We start from the raw sequence: 11929 nt of genomic DNA, 5'->3' as shown, positions 1-11929 counted from the left end.
GCGTTCCCAGTAAGACTCTCAAAAATGTAACTTGTACAACCTCAAGCAGTGTGAAATCACTGTATTAACATAACAGACAGCGCTAATCATACAAAATCAGCGCTAATACCTTGGAAGTAAAGACTTGAATTGTTGTCTGCTAGGACACAATATGCTGCCCTGTTACTTACAACACCTACTGCTCTGCTACTTGGATGAATATTTCTTCCTCCCTGAAAATTCAACAGAAGTGATTTCTTAGTGGGAGGCCTAATCTTCATGCCCACTTTGCTTTTGTATAACCAGGCCTCTGTTTTCATTAGGTGAATCTTTAGTAGTATCACAGGGCAATTAATTTTTAGTTACTTTCTGGAAATGAATTGTTTTTAGAACTTAATCTACACTCTATGGTAAAAATCTGGGAGGTGGTAGGATTCTTTTAAAAAAAGACATTTGAATTCTGTTGCAGTAAAAGACTCCCTAAATGCAAGTACATTAGACAAATTCCAATTACTACAAGTGTTTGCTGCACAGGCACATATTATTGTTGTTGTTGTTATTATTATTATTTATGAGAAACATACTATATATACATGTAAACTATATACTATAAGTGTACAACATCAGATATAGCAAGCTTTCCCTGAAGTCCTACAACCAGCATTTCCAGGATATATAATTTGCCATCATGTTCAGAAATCAGGCTTTTGGGGTTTGGATATTTAATTAGAACTAATGTTTAGCAGTTCAGGGTTAAATTCTACTTCTGACCAACAGCCCTCTTTTGCTGAGAGGTTTTCTTCTTCTGCGCAATATGTGTTTTAAAATCATCTATTTCAGAGTACCAGTTTTGGGCCTGTGTAAAAGCTGGCACATTGTGTTGTTTCACACATATACATCTGGCAAATCAGCTTATAAGAAATTTGCTAAGCACATGACTTTTTAAAGTATTGTGTCAAGACTGAACACTGCCAAACTGCAAAAATAATGAGCACCTTGATATTTATTTTAAGAATACTCACAACAGTAAATGTGCTAACAAGGAAAAAAAACTTGCCACTTTCAAAAATAATTAGCAACCATTGTAAACATCTGTCAGCAATAAGCTATACATGCCTGTAATTCACAATATTTTACACTGCTTGCCCTTTTAGACTTTCAAAGACTGGATACAAATTGCGGGAAAGAAGATAAAATGGCAACACAATTAGAAATATTCTATGCAACATACAAGCAACTGATTTATCCCATTTCCTTGGGATGGGATGAAGTGAAAAATACATGTAAGAAGCATATTACCCACCACTAGCTCACAGATATTTTCTGCAAACTCACATGTATTTTACTGATGTAACATTTTACATATACAGTGTTCCAAGAGAATATCTCCAGGGAGAAAACACTATGCAAACTGTCACTAATGTTCAGTGTGTGTGTTTAAAACCCATCTTTGATGCTCAGCCCAAGGGCAGGGACTGCCAAATTAACAGCCTATAAGCTATTCATGGAGTCTTTTTGGCTATAGGGTGGAGTATGAATGTTTCAAATAAATAAATATATAAATAAAACTTCCATATAGAAAACATAATGAACATGAAGTGAGCATTTATTTTACCATCTTTACTTAGGTCAGGTAATTCATGCATATGATGCCTGCTATGTATATTGACATGTTAATTCATGACAACGTCCATACTTCTTTTCACACAGACATAATCTTAACGGAGAAATACATCCAAAGATGAAGACAGCTTTGTAAATCAGAGCACATCTTGAAGTGTTCCAGATATAAACACCACAGCATTTATTTATTTATTTATTTTAAATATATTCTTCAAGGTAGTAAGGAATGCCAAAATTTAGAATAAAAGGCAATCGCCATTTACCATTCAAAAATTTCAGCATATGCAGTAGAAAAGGTCTAACAGAACAAATATTTTAGCAGAGTATTTAAAATATTCTACAAAACAGACATCTGTGCCAGACCTGAACTAGTTTTTAAAAGTGCAGACTGAAACATTGAACTAACCACATGTCCTCCTCCTCTTCCCTGAACTAGAAGATAATGAAGAAAAGGATAAAGCCCTCCCTAACAGTTTCAAACAGATAACCAGACTTTCTGCCTCTTCCTCTTTGGGACAAGATGTTTACAGAATAGTTATAAGGGGACTGATAAAAACTTTATCCAGAAGCCAATGATAAACATATCCAACTAGGCTAAATTCTCCTAAATTCTTCATTCTGCTCTGTTTCCTTACATTAGCATTTCAATTGCTTACAATTAACAAGAAGCCCTGTTTTGGTGTGTGGTCAATTTCCTTCTGAACTGCAACACAGAATCTTTTAATTTCTTCTTCTTCTGCCTCTGTAGTTGAAGCATAAACTTGGATTCTGATTATATTGATAGGTTTTTCCAGTCTTGCTGATACAATCGGCCCTCGGTATCCACAGCCTTGCCATCCACAGATCCAAACATCTGTGGACGGCAAGCCCATGTCCCCAATGGTGGTGCATGTGCATGGCCGCACCACCATTAGGGACAGCCACTGTTGTCCCATGGCAGCGCATGGTGTGGCTGCATGCATGTGCCACCACAGGACAGCAGGGGCTGTCCCTAATGGCAGCACAGTCATGTGCATGCACTGGACTTGGGGACAATGCAGGCTTGAGCATCCACGGATTTTGGTATCTGCAGGGGAGTCAAGAACAGACCACCACCACCCCACCCCCCCGAGGGTACCAAGAGCTGACAGTATTATTCACTCAGACATTGCATTATATCTTTTCACTGCTTTTGCTACATCTCTTCTCACTATTAATGACACCCCATTTCCTTTTAGATTTCTATTTCCTGAGTAAAACACTATGTAATTATCTGGATCAGAATGTCCCATTCCTGCCCAATTTAGTTCGCTCACCCCAAGTACAGCAATGTCTATATGTTCCCTTTCTTGTTTTACTATTGTCTAACTTCCCTTGATTCATGCTTTTCATATTCCATATTCCTGTAATATGTGTTGTGCAGCTTCAGACTTTCCTTTCACCTCTGAGGTGAACTTCCTTCTGGCTTGAACAGCTCAATGTCCTTTCCCCTTTGAGTCCAGTTGCAACTTTAGCCATGCTAATCATAGTTTTTCTCTGCTACACCCCAGTAGCTCAATGAGTGCCTTCTGTCCTGGGATCTCATTTTCTGGCACTATGTCTTGTTTCAGTTTGGATCATCATAGGGTTTTCAAGGTAGAAGACTTCAGGGATGGTTTACCATTACCTTCTGTGCATTGCTAACAAGCTATGGTGTCATTGCCATTGTCTCTGGCAGATCTTCAGTCAGTGTTAACCCCCCCCCCTTTGATGGCTAATGCTGCTGCCTAGTAACTGTTTGACACATTTAATCTGCATCGTCAGCAAAAACCTGACAGACATGGGAGACCCTACTAGCAGCAGTGTCACCATCAGCATAGCCCCTTGTGTCAAAGGAGCACACAATCTCATAATCACAGAAAGACTGTGTTGTGGAGAGGCTCAAAAGCTATGCCTGTGGAAATGAAGATATCCATTTTATTATAACAAACGAAAGCAAGTACCAAAATACATGGGTAGCTCTACAACTGTTCTTTTAGAAGACATTAATGTTGGATAACAGCTCCCCTCATTCCATTGATCTTCAGAACGACTTTCAGTCCTGGAGCATTTGTGGGAAGTTATTACATTTGTAGGTGAAGAGAGACAAAATTCACAGTGGCTTGAAGTTTCATCAAACTCATGCTATGGTCAGCTTCCCTGCAGAAACCACAAGTGGACTTCTGAAATCTCTGAGCAAGGGGCTTCTTACATGGAATGTTTCATGTGCACTAGATCTGGCATGGAACCTGACATCTGAACAAGGATAGCATTATTTGGCCTGTCAATAAAGGCCCTCACATTTGGAAGACATATTTACTAAGGGACAAAAAAAATCATACCTCTTGGTAAGGCACAAAGAGTCATGGAGTAGTATCTGACCCAGATTACTCTCCCTAAGTAGACAGTCATTAAGCCTTGAAGATATACCAATAACATTGGCTATTCCTTATGAGACCGCTGTATTTTTATTATTTTAACTACTTTCTCTAAGATGAAAAGGCTTTGTAACAGCTGAATGGAGCTTTCCACGGAGATAAAAAATCACAGCACAGAAGTAATGTGCTGTCATCTGAATGTTTCAAAGACTGCCAGATCAAAAGCAAGATTGAATGAGAAGACTATTCAATTAGTAGTAAACAAAGATTCCTGAAAGCCTGAGATATGTTTCAAAATACACCTTGTACCCAAAGAAAGTACATGAAGAAGATACAAAGAAAGTGGCAAACACTTGAGGTGCATTGATATGAGGCTGAAGGAGGAATGGCTTGCATTGTTAATGAGCATCCTGATAATCTGTTTTTGGTTGGTTGGTTATTTCTGTAGAGGTCTGAGAGAACAGAAACAAAGAAGGTGGGGTGTCTGTGGTTTTCTCCAAGAATTTCACCTGTCAAACAAACATCTGAGGCTTTCTGTACTTCTGCTGTTTTTTGGGTACTTCAGGTCTGAAAGAATGTACAAATCCCTATTCTTCTTCAGCACAATACTGAACAAACACCAGTGAAACAAAGACATGAAAAATACTGAACAAACACCAAAATGTTTCTTGTGATTAAACGGAAAAATTGAGGAGGGGGGATGGCAACATTTTTTTTTCTGTTTTTTTCCCCTGAAGCCTTTTTTGTTTTTTCTGAAAAACTGGAAAACTGAAAAAAAAGGAAGAAAATAGATTACGGGATGTTTTAGCATGATGATCTTTAAGACAAGGAGTTCATATATTCCCCAAATAATTTCTAAAAACAATGCACACTATCAGATTATTCCAATTTTTGTGCACTGAATGAGGAGGAGAAGCCAGTCCTAGGTTACAAACTGAACTCTTGAAAGCAAGAGCAAGATGCATTTGTTCCTTTGTGGGGCACTGAAGGAATCTGGTCTATGTTTGGAAATACACTAAATCAAGAAGCTTGGAAAAATGAGTCTGATTAAATTTCATGCCTATTTATTGAATCTTTGTCCCTCCTCCCTTCCACACACTCTGCCCCCCCTAAATTATTTTTATTGGAATGGGTGCTTTATATCTATTTAATACTATGGAGTGGAAATATAAATAAGTTTCTTTGTTATTAATTTTGCTAATTTATTCTGGGAAATATATATTTGCCTGCTCCATATAAACTAGCAAAACCAAAGTTCAGGAGATTATTACTCCATTTTTTACAAATAAAAGTTTTTTAAAAAATAAAAGTAAATTATGTTTATATTAATTGTTTGAATACACTGTATTTTAATATCCCAGTTGTGAGAATGTTATGCCAAATCATCTTGTACATATATTTTATGTTGCTAAAGTAACAGAGTGACTTTCAGTCTGTAAAAAATGGTAATGTTACATTTTTTTCAATTTTCCCAAAATTTCCATTTTTTCTGGAACCCCCCCCCCCCCCATGGCTTCAAAATGTCTGGAAATTTTACACCTCTACTTGTGATAGTACACCCTGTTTCCTGTGTGTAGCGGATTGTGGCTGAATAACCACCTTTGGGGGAAAAAAACTATTGAACAAGGAAGAACAATTTCTGTTAAAATCTCTTTTAAATTGACCTTCTCAGTAATGGAGAATATGTGAATCAGGGAGAATGCCTACAAGCTTCACCTACTGGCTGTGGTTTGAAGACATCTATAAGGTTGGCTTCCTCAAGTGGTATCCAGAAGGACAAGTTCGGCCATTTTAGAGACACTTTTCGGCTGGCAACAAAAAGCAGTAGAGCTCAAAAATGAACAATAAATTAAGACCCAAAATGTTTCAAACAGCAATACTTCAGGAGTAACAGACACACTATCTTCTAAGAAACAGCTAAAACAATCTGATAAATACTAACAACAGCAAATCATTTATACCACCTCTACACATGGGCCTCAGCTGCTCTCTATCTGGCTTGCCAACCACTGGATTTCTTTGCCCATTTCCCCACAGATTAGCTGGACAGTGGAGAACAGATCACACTTTCACCATTGCTTTGAACAGTAGGGAAAGATTAATCTTTCTGGAAGACAGGGAGAGGTTTTAACTGTCCTTATAGATACACTGACAAAGATCACTACAACCGCTCAACCACTGGAACCACCTGCTCAAAATGGTTGTTTTGCTGCAGATGTTAGCAGCAAAGAAACAGAAATCTTAATGAGGATTGTTGGGAGGAATAAGTGGAAAGAGACGTTAATCTTGGCCTCTCCCTAGCATTCCTTTTCAGAATATGTGTATAAGTGCATACAACAGAGTTATTAGTACACACATACAATCTGCCCTTGCTATACGTGGGGGATCCGTTTTGGACCCTCCCCCCCTCCGCATTAGTGTATGTCCCATTTATTTGAATGGCGGCATGTTCCAGTGTGCACACACCTGCGGCGCATACACCATTTTGTTCCTCGCCGCTCACTGTCTGCGTAAGCTTGAAGTCGTTTATGGCGAGGGCATGTATGTCAAGGGCGAACTGTACATGAATACATACATGTACATACATACAAATACATGCACATACAGATGTTAACCTGTATGAATACATAGATGTCCAGTCCCTATTTGCTGCTCTTGAATTGAGAACTACATGCTGTTCTTGGGGGTCAAATATTTGCCTACCCCTTGATGTATACACTTATTTTAGCTATTCCTTAAAAGAAATTGTGTCAATTACCCCAAAGGAGTAATTTGCAACTTCAAATGTGTTGGACCTTAATTTATTGTTCATGGCACTTCTTGGAGCTTTTCTCTCTATTTCATTCCATGAGGGTACATTCTATTCTTTCCTTGATCCCTCATCAGAGCTCTGAATATGTTTTCTAACCTGTGCTACTGAAAGATGTTCTACATGAACTAAAGAACTTATTATTCCATGTGTATGATTTGAGTCCCTCTTCTTCTGGCTATAATTCTTTTGGTTTCTGTTTTTTTGTAGAGGCTCCACATGCAACTTGCTACCTCCAACAACAAAAGGAGTCAGCTGGGCATAGGATCTGGCATACATGTTTCATATCACCCTATCTGTTTAATTTATACACAGACCATATCATACAGAAAGCTAGACTAAATGTGGAGGAAGGAACATTAATAATTTGAGATATGCAGATAATATCATACTACTAGCAGAAATCAGACTTGGAACAACTCTTGAGGAAAGTCAAGGAAGAAAGTACAAAACCAGGATTACAGTTAGACATTAGTAAAACAAAAATAATGACCACAGATGGTTTACAGAACTTTACCGTGGATGATGAAGACATCAAAATTGCCAAGGATTTTTGTACCTTGATTCAGTCATAAAATGGAGACTGTAGTAAAAAAAAAAATCAGTAGACTAGGCCTTGGGAGGATAGCTATGAAGGAACTACACAAGATCCTCAAATGTAAAGATATAACATTGAATAAGAAAGTCAGGATCATCCATGCCATGGTAGTTCCAATTTTTCTATATGGTTGAGAAAACTGAGCAGTAAAGAAAGCTAATAGGAAGAGAAAGGTGAGTAGATACTGGAGCAGAATTCCATGCATAGTGTGGGCACCAAAAATGACGAATAAATGGATCCTAAATCAAATAAAGCCTGAACTTTCCCTCAAAATCAAAATAACCAAACTGAGACTATCGTACTTTAGCCATGCCATGAGATGACATGACTTATTAGAAAAAACAATAATACATGGTAGAGTGGGAGGCAGTAGGAAAAGAATAAGACTGCATTACAGAGAAAGACTCATAGGCCCCATACAGACAGGTCAAAATAAAGCTGCTTTGGGACACTTTGGAGATATGCTGTTTAAATGTTGCATGCATTCTAAGAATCCAGAAGCCACACCAAAGCCATGATCTAGTCCTAAGGACTGGAGCGTGGCTTTGGCGCAGCTTCCAGACTCGTAGGATCCATACAACATTTAAACAGCATACCTCCAAAGTGTCCCAAAGCAGCTTCATTTGGGCAGTCTGTATGGGGCCACTGATAATCAGAATTGGAAGAGACCACAAGAAGCTTCCAGTTCAATCCCCTGCTCAATCAAGGAATCAATCAAATAAGCTCTGAGTTTGTAGAAGCTTATCAGGGTTGGTGATGAGAGGGACTCATTCATAGTGTCACCATAGGTTGAAGCCAACTTGATGACAACTGACAAGAACAATACATGTTTCAGTGTCTGAACCTTAAAGGCTACACTGTTCTGTAGATGCTAACGCTCTGGTAGATAACTTTGTGAAGTCCAGGATGGTTTCTCTCAAAGATGTTTGCACTATTAACTGGCACAACTTCTCTTCTGCTTGTGGCCTATTCTAGGATACTTCATTCAGAGGATGGGTGGTCCAAATTTCAAGTACAAGTTGAAATTGAAGTTCTGAAGAAAAGTGCTGAGATCACAAGGATCTTGCATATGGCAACTGAAAAAAAGATGTTTTAAACTTCAAAGGAATCTCCCCTTACCATTCAGGACCCCACTGTATGATACAGTGCACCCTTTCCTTATCTGGGGGATCTATTCCGGACCCCCCGCATAAGGCAAATACCTCATATGCTTGAGCCCCATTGAAAATAATGGGGCTGTGCACATGGTGCAGCATGTGCACCATTGCCTCTACAGTCATGCTGCTTTTGGCATAAGTTGAAAGCCACGTATAGAGCACCTGCGCATGATGTGGCTGGATTGTATCTGTGACAATGCTAAAAATAGATCTGACAATGCCAGAGATAGATCTGCAAGAGATTGGCCCATTATTTCCTAGTATCTCCTTCAAAAATATATTAAAAGGGGTTACATTCTTCATGGTAGGTGAATTGAAAAGCTTTCTTTTGATGATTCCCACACTTTGCAGACTACTGCTGCCTAGGCCATCCCCTTTACTCTGGAGTCTGGATGGAATGAATTTCTTTCTAAGTGGAAGAGGGGCTGTGAGTGACCAAATGAAGTGACTGGCTTCATTTGGTTCTGCAACGTAACACTGACTGAGGTGCTGAGAGATGTTACTAAGCAGTGGAATATGCTGCCTCAGAGTGTGGTGAAGTCTCCTTCTTTGGAGGCTTTTAAACAGAGGATGGATGGCCATCTATCAGGTGTAACTTTGTGTATTCCTGCAGGAGATGGGATTGGATTGCCCTTGAGGTCTCTTCCAACTCTATGATTCTATGGCAAAAGGGGATGCTTCTTAAATTAAAGGAATTGAAGACAGATTTAGTACTGTTAGAAGAAACTCACTTGATAGCAGAAGATGTGAATAGTTTACAAAAAGACTGGTAAGGGAGGCTTATGCTGCAGGCACTTCAACAAGAAGCAAGGGTGTGGCAGTTTTGATTCATAAAGATCTTTCTATTTCACTTCAACGGGTTATACAGAGTCTGATGGGCTTCTTTGATTTTAGCTGTGAAATATTCTGAAAAATTAATTGTCATGATTAACGTATATGGGTCTGACAGTGACACGCCTGCAATGTTTCATGATTCTTTCAGCAAATTTATAGAAATAGAACATAATTATGTGCTTGTTGGTGGTGATTTAATTAAATTTAATTTAATTCATCCTTTGTTAGAGAGAAGTACACCACTCAAACTGCTGTGAGGCTTATTCTACAGGCCTATATGATAGAACTTGCTCTAACACACACATGGAGAATGTTATGTCCAGAGGATCAAGTATAGCTTTATATTGGCAGTTCATCATAATTCCTTTGGATTAGATTTTTCTTGAAAAAAATTCAGAAACTTTGGCAAATCATTAAAAAAAGTGTGGAATTTATTCTTTAATTTTCAGAATCTTTGGCAAGTTGATTGTGTGGAATTTATTCTTTAATAATGTCAGACCATTCACATGGAATTACATTTCTCCAATATTCCTAAATCTACTGACCTTTGGTGATGTAATGTTTCTTTTTTTTTTTAATGACAAGAGATTTAAGGCTCAAATGTCATCAGATTTGGCAGAATATTTTAAAATCAATGAAGACAAGTTCATGTGTCATCAAATGGGAGACTTGTAAATCCTATCTTCAAGATAAAATTTTCTATTCTTCTTATATAAAAATTAAATATAAAACAAGATTTGTAAATGAAATATAAAATAAGATTAGTTAAACAAGAAGCTGAAGTCTCTTGTAACTAAATTTGCTATTTCTGCAAAATTGCAAAAAAAATTGGACATGAACTTGCAAAAAATCTGAATAATATTCTTTCACAACAGATTGAATTTGCTTTGGCCCTTTTATGAGAAACATCTTGGGAGAGTGGCAAATACTCTAACAAGATTTTGGTACATTCCCTTAAACAACAGCAACAATGCAATATTATTTCAGCAATAATATTCAGCAATAAAGATGAAAGCAATGATTTCTATGGATATACATTTACAATTCTTAAAATTTTGTGCTGCTCTTTGCAGCTTGGATAATGAAGGCTTACAGCAAGATAACGGAGGCTCTCTTTTCTCATATTATCTTCCATAATTGGATTTATTACAAAGCAATACTTTCTGGAAACCTTGCATATGGAGAAAATTACCAATGTTATTCTAAATATGAAAAATAGGAAAGACCAGTTGATACAGATTGGTTTCCAATCGAATGGTATAAAACTTTTTCATCACCCAAGACTGCTTAAACTTTATTGTTATATCTTAGAATCTGGTTCTCTCTCTTCATCATTAAATGATATTTATATAGTTTTGATCCCAAAATCTGACAAAGACCCTATTTGCTGTGTTAACTATTTACCAATATCTTTAATTAATGTAGATATTAAAGCATTGACAGCTATCTTAGACAACAGATTTCAAAATGTTATTTCAATTTTGGATAAACATGATCAAGTGGCGTTTATTAAAAAAAAGCAGAGGAGTGATAACATTAGGTTGATTGTGGATCTTGTAGACTTAAATTCTGACAGAACTGATCTGGTGGTCATTATTTCTTAAGACAATGAGATGTCCTTTGGTCTAATTTCATTTTTTTTAACACTGAAATGAGGTACCAGATAAGGGTGTCCACTTTCCTCACTGATATTTAATGAATGCTTGGAGCCTCTTATGTGTGCTATCTGACAAAAATCTTTTATCAATAATTTTATGCATGCTGGCTTAGAATTTTAAAATGTTCTTTATGCTGACAACCTTTTGGTATTTCTCTCAAAACCTCAATAGTTGATCCTGGTCTTGATGGAAACTGATTAATAATGTTGGTGACATATCAGGATATTCAGTTGTCTAAACTGGAAATAATGCCAGACAGAGATAGGATAGACCCCACAATTTTTTTTAAAATGGCAATTTCAATACTGTTCAGATTTGATCATCTTCTTGGGTATAATTATTTCCATCAATATATCTCAGATTATTAAATTGCATATAACCAAGTTAATAAAATATATTATACAAGTTTTAACCAGATCAGCAGCTTTAATGTTGAGTTTATGGAGTAATATTAATACAATTAAAATGAACATTATACCTAGAATTGTTTGTTATTCTTGGAACTCCTTTACTTATATCCTGGAAGTATTTTCCAAAAATTAAAATATTGTTGAGTTAATAGGGAACGGGCTCTTCTTCTTCCAGAATTTCAGTGAAAAGGATGGAAATTTCAATGTTAAAAAGGTGAGTATGGTTTTCCAAACCTCGACACATATCATCAGTCATATTTGCTATCTTGCACTAAATTTTGGATTTCTTTATCCAAAATAGGTAAAAGGAACAGAATAGGTCAGTTTTGGAATCTTTTGGGAGGGGGGGACCTCTGTCTAAATGGATAACTTTAGGGCTCAATTTATTAGAATAAAGTACAGTGGGTCCTCCGTACCCACGGACTTGCCATCCGTGGATTCCAGTATCCACTGATGGCAAGCACACATGGGTGGGAGGAAGAGGAG

The 11929-nt window shown here is 37.3% G+C and overlaps 2 protein-coding genes across 2 annotated transcripts in view; both read right to left on the bottom strand.

Moving 5' to 3' along the window:
• KAT6B (lysine acetyltransferase 6B) overlaps nucleotides 1-11929 on the bottom strand; it is a 166099-nt gene that overhangs the window by 5342 nt on the left and 148828 nt on the right. The window lies entirely within an intron of this gene.
• The window catches only part of SAMD8 (sterile alpha motif domain containing 8), a 324372-nt gene that overhangs the window by 201816 nt on the left and 110627 nt on the right, over nucleotides 1-11929 (bottom strand). The window lies entirely within an intron of this gene.

The sequence above is a fragment of the Sceloporus undulatus genome, chromosome 3 (genome assembly GCF_019175285.1).
Source record: "Sceloporus undulatus isolate JIND9_A2432 ecotype Alabama chromosome 3, SceUnd_v1.1, whole genome shotgun sequence".
Classification (NCBI taxonomy): domain Eukaryota; kingdom Metazoa; phylum Chordata; class Lepidosauria; order Squamata; family Phrynosomatidae; genus Sceloporus; species Sceloporus undulatus.
This window is presented reverse-complemented; position numbering and strand designations above follow the sequence as displayed.